Below are 7,580 nucleotides of genomic sequence, written 5' to 3' on the forward strand. Positions count from 1 at the left end.
ATTTGAAGACGTAGCTTCAAAGTGTCGGGGGTATATATGGGTGCAGAGCTGCTTGCATAGCCCACGACCCCTCTGTGGGATTCCTAGGCAATGCATTGTCCAAGTAGGCCGTCTAAATCATTTCCCATGACTTGGAGGTTTAGCCAGTGAATTACAGAGCAACAAAAGTGGCCCCCCTTCCACACATGTTTCAAAATTGAGAGAGGTGAATTTATTCATGTTCAGTACATATAGAATTTGTACTCATCAGCCTAACTGAAGCGTGTCAAAGTGAGGAATGATGTCAAGGAAATCTAAAAGAACGAGGAAACAGTTGCAGGAGATTGTTATTGGAGGGCATCAAAATCAGCAAATTCCCTGACCGGGAATCGACCTGGGCCGCGGCGGTGAGAGCGCCGAATCCTAGCCACTAGACCATCAGGGAGAGTCAAGAGAAGAAACAACGAGAATGAAAACAATATAACCCAGTAGTCAGGCTCCCACAAGTTTGGTCGTTACACCTCGTTATTTCGCATTGGAAAGCAGCCCGGCTTGAGTCTTTGAGTAGTTGTGGCCGAGTGGTCAAGGCGATGGACTCGAAATCCATTGGGGTTTCCCCGCGCATGTTGGAATCCTGCCAGCTACGTATCCCTCCCTTTTGGCCCTTTCTTCCCAGTGTTCCAGTGATAATGGGTTTCTCCAGGGATATAACGCATGCAGACATTCCCAATGCTCCTGAATTCTTAGCCAATGCATTGTCCAAGTAGGCCTTCTAAATCATTTCCCATGACTTGGAGGTTTAGTCAATGAATTACAGCAAAACCCCTCAAAACTGTCAATCCATCAGCCGGGTCTGTATGCAAGTTGGGATCCTCCGTTTTTATACCAGCTGCTACATTGGCAACTGTACGTTGTTCTTTAAAATGTGATGGGGAGCAACAAAAGCGGGCCCCCTTCTATACATCTTTCAACATTGAGAGAGGTGTATTTATTCATCTTCAGTTCATATAGAATTTGTACTTATCAGCCAAACTGAAGTGTGTCAAAGTGTGGAATGATGTGATGGAGATCTAAAAGCACAAGGAAACAGTTGCAGGAGATTGTTATTGGAGAGCATCAATGTGATCTAATTCCCTGACCGGGAATCGAACCCGGGCCGCGGCGGTGAAAGCGCCAAATCCTAGCCACTAGACCACCAGGGAGTCGAGAGTCAACAGTTCAGGGTCCCAGAGCTTGGAAAAAGGAAAAATCACACTACCCTTAAAACAACTAAATCACCCTTAAAGAGACAGATTCCTGGGCCAAAGACAGCTGCCACTCACTGTCCATGGAGACTCAGCTTAGTGGCTCATGACCTCCCATCGTGCGAGACGGAGACAAAAATACTCCAACGACGGGACAGGGAGAATTTAAGCAAAGCTGAAGCTTATGGAAATATGCCGGAATGGTGTTCAGCAAGAGCCGGAGGAGAGTCGATCGGGAGCGTGTCCCATCCTGCTGACATCAAAGCACTGTCGGTTTGCAGATCCACATGAATATTTAACGAATCAAAGAACAAGTTGATGCCGTCGTCTCGGTTTCCTGATTGTGTACTTTTCTTGTTTAACACTACGTATCGTAAGTTACCTGGACAATAACTCAATTTGCATAAACTAATGGCCGACATCGTCGGTTTAGCAGAATATACAACCCTCCAGTCACAGAAACGCATGTCAATAGACCTACTCAACATAACACACCAAAAGTGAATACAACTTTTACACACTGGAGTCGTAGAACAATGGTAAAAAATGTCATGTCTATGCTGATGGGGAACTTTAGGCTCTCCACGACTCTCCCTGACGAGAACATCGTTCTTAAACAGGTGCGCGAGCAAAGGAAGGGCGGATCTTTAAAACAAAGAGATTTTTTTGTGAACATCACAATCTAAAATGACCCTCCTGCGACGTCATTAGCAAAAGGCAGCAAGAGAAGAGCGTTCCCTGAGGAGGGGTGTCAAACCCGGGCCGCCAAACCCGGGCCGCAGCGTGTGAGAGCGCCGGATCTTAGCCACTAGACGATCAGGATCCAGACAAATAGGACCAGGGAATTTGGCTGTGGAGGTGATCCTTTGAAAAAAGGCAAAGAAGCGTTCCTTGGTCTTTACCCGTTTCAGGCAGCGTCAAAAGCAAGTTCCCTGACCGGGAATCGAACCCGGGCCGCGGCGGTGAAAGCGCCGAATCCTAGCCACTAGACCACCAGGGAGTCGAGAGTCAACAGTTCAGGGTCCCAGAGATTGCAAAAAGGAAAAATCACACTACCCTTAAAACAACTAAATCACCCTTAAAGAGAAAGATTCTTGGGCCAAAGACAGCTGCCACTCACTGTCCATGGAGACTCAGCTTAATGGCTCATGACCTCCCATCGTGCGAGACGGAGACAAAAATACTCCAACGACGGGACAGGGAGAATTTAAGCAAAGCTGAAGCTTATGGAAATATGCCGGAATGGTGTTCAGCAAGAGCCGGAGGAGAGTCGATCGGGAGCGTGTCCAATCCTGCTGACATCAAAGCACTGTCGGTTTGCAGATCCACATGAATATTTAACGAATCAAAGAACAAGTTGATGCTGTCGTCTCGGTTTCCTGATTGTGTACTTTTCTTGTTTAACACTACGTATCGTAAGTTACCTGGACAATAACTCAATTTGCATAAACTAATGGCCGACATCGTCGGTTTAGCAGAATATACAACCCTCCAGTCACAGAAACGCATGTCAATAGACCTACTCAACATAACACACCAAAAGTGAATACAACTTTTACACACTGGAGTCGTAGAACAATGGTAAAAAATGTCATGTCTATGCTGATGGGGAACTTTAGGCTCTCCACGACTCTCCCTGACGAGAACATCGTTCTTAAACAGGTGCGCGAGCAAAGGAAGGGCGGATCTTTAAAACAAAGAGATTTTTTCTTGAACATCACAATCTAAAATGACCCTCCTGCGACGTCATTAGCAGAAGGCAACAAGAGAAGAGCGTTCCCTGAAGAGGGGTGTCAAACCCGGGCCGCGGCGTGTGAGAGCGCCGAATCCTAGCCACTAGACGATCCGGATCCAGACAAATAGGACCATGGATTTTGGCTGTGGAGGTGATCCTTTGAAAAAAGGCAAAGAAGCGTTCCTTGGTCTTTACCCGTTTCAGACAGCGTCAAAAGCAAGTTCCCTGACCGGGAATCGAACCCGGGCCGCGGCGGTGAAAGCGCCGAATCCTAGCCACTAGACCACCAGGGAGTCGAGAGTCAACAGTTCAGGGTCCCAGAGCTTGGATAAAGGAAAAATCACACTACCCTTAAAACAACTAAATCACCCTTAAAGAGACAGATTCTTGGGCCAAAGACAGCTGCCACTCACTGTCCATGGAGACTCAGCTTAATGGCTCATGACCTCCCATCGTGCGAGACGGAGACAAAAATACTCCAACGACGGGACAGGGAGAATTTAAGCAAAGCTGAAGCTTATGGAAATATGCCGGAATGGTGTTCAGCAAGAGCCGGAGGAGAGTAGATCGGGAGCGTGTCCCATCCTGCTGACATCAAAGCACTGTCGGTTTGCAGATCCACATGAATATTTAACGAATCAAAGAACAAGTTGATGCCGTCGTCTCGGTTTCCTGATTGTGTACTTTTCTTGTTTAACACTACGTATCGTAAGTTACCTGGACAATAACTCAATTTGCATAAACTAATGGCCGACATCGTCGGTTTGGCAGAATACAACCCTCCAGTCACAGAAACGCATGTCAATAGACCTACTAAACATAACACACCAAAAGTGAATAAAACTTTTACACACTGGAGTCGTAGAACAATGGTAAAAAATGTCATGTCTATGCTGATGGGGAACTTTAGGCTCTCCACCACTCTCCCTGACGAGAACATCGTTCTTAAACAGGTGCGCGAGCAAAAGAAGGGTGGATCTTTAAAACAAAGAGATTTTTTTGTGAACATCACAATCTAAAATGACCCTCCTGCGACGTCATTAGCAGAAGGCAGCAAGAGAAGAGCGTTCCCTGAGGAGGGGTGTCAAACCCGGGCCGCGGCGTGTGAGAGCGCCGAATCCTACCCACTAGACGATCTGGAAGGTATTGCCTGTTACACAAGAGGTCACAAAAGTGAATATTATTTTTATACCGTGGCTCAAATTTGGCTTTTCACATTCATACTGTGACGTCCTTCAGTCCTTGTTCTTTCCAGACGCACTCAGTTCTCATTTAAGCCACCTAGGCTGAAACTACCAATATGTGTTTAGAAAAACAAATAGGACCAGGGAATTTGGCTGTGGAGGTGATCCTTTGAAAAAAGGCAAAGAAGCGTTCCTGGGTCTTTACCCGTTTCAGGCAGCGTCAAAAGCAAGTTCCCTGACCGGGAATCGAACCCGGGCCGCGGCGGTGAAAGCGCCGAATCCTAGCCACTAGACCACCAGGGAGTCGAGAGTCAACAGTTCAGGGTCCCAGAGCTTGGAAAAAGGAAAAATCACACTACCCTTAAAACAACTAAATCACCCTTAAAGAGACAGATTCCTGGGCCAAAGACAGCTGCCACTCACTGTCCATGGAGACTCAGCTTAGTGGCTCATGACCTCCCATCGTACGAGACGGAGACAAAAATACTCCAACGACGGGACAGGGAGAATTTAAGCAAAGCTGAAGCTTATGGAAATATGCCGGAATGGTGTTCAGCAAGAGCCGGAGGAGAGTCGATCGGGAGCGTGTCCCATCCTGCTGACATCAAAGCACTGTCGGTTTGCAGATCCACATGAATATTCAACGAATCAAAGAACAAGTTGATGCCGTCGTCTCGGTTTCCTGATTGTGTACTTTTCTTGTTTAACACTACGTATCATAAGTTACCTGGACAATAACTCAATTTGCATAAACTAATGGCCGACATCGTCGGTTTGGCAGAATACAACCCTCCAGTCACAGAAACGCATGTCAATAGACCTACTCAACATAACACACCAAAAGTGAATAAAACTTTTACACACTGGAGTCGTAGAACAATGGTAAAAAATGTCATGTCTATGCTGATGGGGAACTTTAGGCTCTCCACCACTCTCCCTGACGAGAACATCGTTCTTAAACAGGTGCGCGAGCAAAGGAAGGGCGGATCTTTAAAACAAAGAGATTTTTTTGTGAACATCACAATCTAAAATGACCCTCCTGCGACGTCATTAGCAGAAGGCAGCAAGAGAAGAGAGTTCCCTGAGGAGGGGTGTCAAACCCGGGCCGCGAAACCCGGGCCGCCACACCCGGGCCGCGGCGTGTGAGAGCGCCGAATCCTAGCCACTAGACGATCCGGAAGGCATTGCCTGTTACACAAGAGGTCACAAAAGTGAATATTATTTTTATACCGTGGCTCAAATTTGGCTTTTCACATTCATACTGTGACGTCCTTCAGTACTTGTTCTTTCCAGACGCACACAGTTCTCATTTAAGCCACCTAGGCTGAAACTACCAATATGTTTCTTGAAAGTCCATAAACCTTGGTGATCTCTTGGACCTCCCCTAACTACGCTTTCCCTTCCCCCATGTACACATCGTGGAAAATGTTGAGACCAAGGAGTGTCCTCTGCGAGTTGGTGGTATAGTGGTTGAGCATAGCTGCTTCCCAAGCAGTTGACCCGGGTTCGATTCCTGGCCAATGCATTGCGTGGGTGGGCCTTTTGGTATGAGGAATTACTTGGGATCATGTAGCTTTCCTTCCCATAACACCTACCAATGTGGCCTCGAAGGCTCAGAAACTGCAACTGCACGCGTGGTGCTCTCTCCCAAAGTAGTGCTAATGAATGTGGCTGCTTGCCTTTTGCTGCCAATCCACAGAAAATACGGGTTCGCCTACAATGCCTGTTACTCTAATTTGAGGAGAGCGTTGATCCACGTTCTGTGCGCAAATAGGACCAGGGAATTTGGCTGTGGAGGTGATCCTTTGAAGAAAGGCAAAGAAGCGTTCCTGGGTCTTTACCCGTTTCAGGCAGCGTCAAAAGAAAGTTCCCTGACCGGGAATCGAACCCTGGCCACGGCGGTGAAAGCGCCGAATCCTAGCCACTAGACCACCAGGGAGTCGAGAGTCAACAGTTCGGGGTCCCAGAGCTTGGAAAACGGAAAAATCACACTACCCTTAAAACAACTAAATCACCCTTAAAGAGACAGATTCCTGGGCCAAAGACAGCTGCCACTCACTGTCCATGGAGACTCAGCTTAGTGGCTCATGACCTCCCATCGTACGAGACGGAGACAGAAATACTCCAACGACGGGACAGGGAGAATTTAAGCAAAGCTGAAGCTTATGGAAATATGCCGGAATGGTGTTCAGCAAGAGCCGGAGGAGAGTCGATCGGGAGCGTGTCCAATCCTGCTGACATCAAAGCACTGTCGGTTTGCAGATCCACATGAATATTTAACGAATCAAAGAACAAGTTGATGCCGTCGTCTCGGTTTCCTGATTGTGTACTTTTCTTGTTTAACACTACGTATCGTAAGTTACCTGGACAATAACTCAATTTGCATAAACTAATGGCCGACATCGTCGGTTTAGCAGAATATACAACCCTCCAGTCACAGAAACGCATGTCAATAGACCTACTCAACATAACACACCAAAAGTGAATACAACTTTTACACACTGGAGTCGTAGAACAATGGTAAAAAATGTCATGTCTATGCTGATGGGGAACTTTAGGCTCTCCACGACTCTCCCTGACGAGAACATCGTTCTTAAACAGGTGCGCGAGCAAAGGAAGGGCGGATCTTTAAAACAAAGAGATTTTTTTGTGAACATCACAATCTATAATGACCCTCCTGCGACGTCATTAGCAGAAGGCAGCAAGAGAAGAGAGTTCCCTGAGGAGGGATGTAAAACCCGGGCCGCCAAACCCGGGCCGCCAAACCCGGGCCGCCAAACCCGGGCCGCCAAACCCGGGCCGCCAAACCCGGGCCGCGGCGTGTGAGAGCGCCGAATCCTAGCCACTAGACGATCCGGAAGGTATTGCCTGTTACACAAGAGGTCACAAAAGTGAATATTATTTTTATACCGCTGCTCAAATTTGGCTTTTCACATTTATACTGTGACGTCCTTCAGTCCTTGTTCTTTCGAGACGCACACAGTTCTCATTTAAGCCACCTAGGCTGAAACTACCAATATGTGTTTAGAAAAACAAATAGGACCAGGGAATTTGGCTGTGGAGGTGATCCTTTGAAAAAAGGCAAAGAAGCGTTCCTGGGTCTTTACCCGTTTCAGGCAGCGTCAAAAGCAAGATCCCTGACCGGGAATCGAACCCGGGCCGCGGCGGTGAAAGCGCCGAATCCTAGCCACTAGACCACCAGGGAGTCGAGAGTCAACAGTTCAGGGTCCCAGAGCTTGGAAAAAGGAAAAATCACACTACCCTTAAAACAACTAAATCACCTTTAAAGAGACAGATTCCTGGGCCAAAGACAGCTGCCACTCACTGTCCATGGAGACTCAGCTTAGTGGCTCATGACCTCCCATCGTACGAGACGGAGACAAAATACTCCAACGACGGGACAGGGAGAATTTAAGCAAAGCTGAAGCTTATGGAAAT

General features: G+C 47.4%; 7 non-coding genes across 7 annotated transcripts; 1 reads left to right on the forward strand and 6 right to left on the reverse strand.

Moving 5' to 3' along the window:
• Positions 1-543: 543 nt before the first annotated feature.
• On the forward strand, positions 544-625 carry trnas-cga (transfer RNA serine (anticodon CGA)). The gene has a single exon. It is a non-coding gene; the product is annotated as a tRNA-Ser (tRNA).
• Positions 626-1,109: 484 nt separating this feature from the next.
• On the reverse strand, positions 1,110-1,181 carry trnae-uuc (transfer RNA glutamic acid (anticodon UUC)). The gene has a single exon. It is a non-coding gene; the product is annotated as a tRNA-Glu (tRNA).
• A 970-nt stretch (positions 1,182-2,151) lies between these two features.
• Positions 2,152-2,223, reverse strand: trnae-uuc (transfer RNA glutamic acid (anticodon UUC)). The gene has a single exon. It is a non-coding gene; the product is annotated as a tRNA-Glu (tRNA).
• A 956-nt stretch (positions 2,224-3,179) lies between these two features.
• trnae-uuc (transfer RNA glutamic acid (anticodon UUC)) lies at positions 3,180-3,251 on the reverse strand. Its single transcript has one exon. It is a non-coding gene; the product is annotated as a tRNA-Glu (tRNA).
• Positions 3,252-4,373: 1,122 nt separating this feature from the next.
• On the reverse strand, positions 4,374-4,445 carry trnae-uuc (transfer RNA glutamic acid (anticodon UUC)). Its single transcript has one exon. It is a non-coding gene; the product is annotated as a tRNA-Glu (tRNA).
• Positions 4,446-6,009: 1,564 nt separating this feature from the next.
• On the reverse strand, positions 6,010-6,081 carry trnae-uuc (transfer RNA glutamic acid (anticodon UUC)). The gene has a single exon. It is a non-coding gene; the product is annotated as a tRNA-Glu (tRNA).
• A 1,194-nt stretch (positions 6,082-7,275) lies between these two features.
• On the reverse strand, positions 7,276-7,347 carry trnae-uuc (transfer RNA glutamic acid (anticodon UUC)). The gene has a single exon. It is a non-coding gene; the product is annotated as a tRNA-Glu (tRNA).
• Positions 7,348-7,580: the final 233 nt, after the last annotated feature.

The sequence above is a fragment of the Channa argus genome, unplaced genomic scaffold (assembly GCF_033026475.1).
Source record: "Channa argus isolate prfri unplaced genomic scaffold, Channa argus male v1.0 Contig239, whole genome shotgun sequence".
NCBI lineage: Eukaryota > Metazoa > Chordata > Actinopteri > Anabantiformes > Channidae > Channa > Channa argus.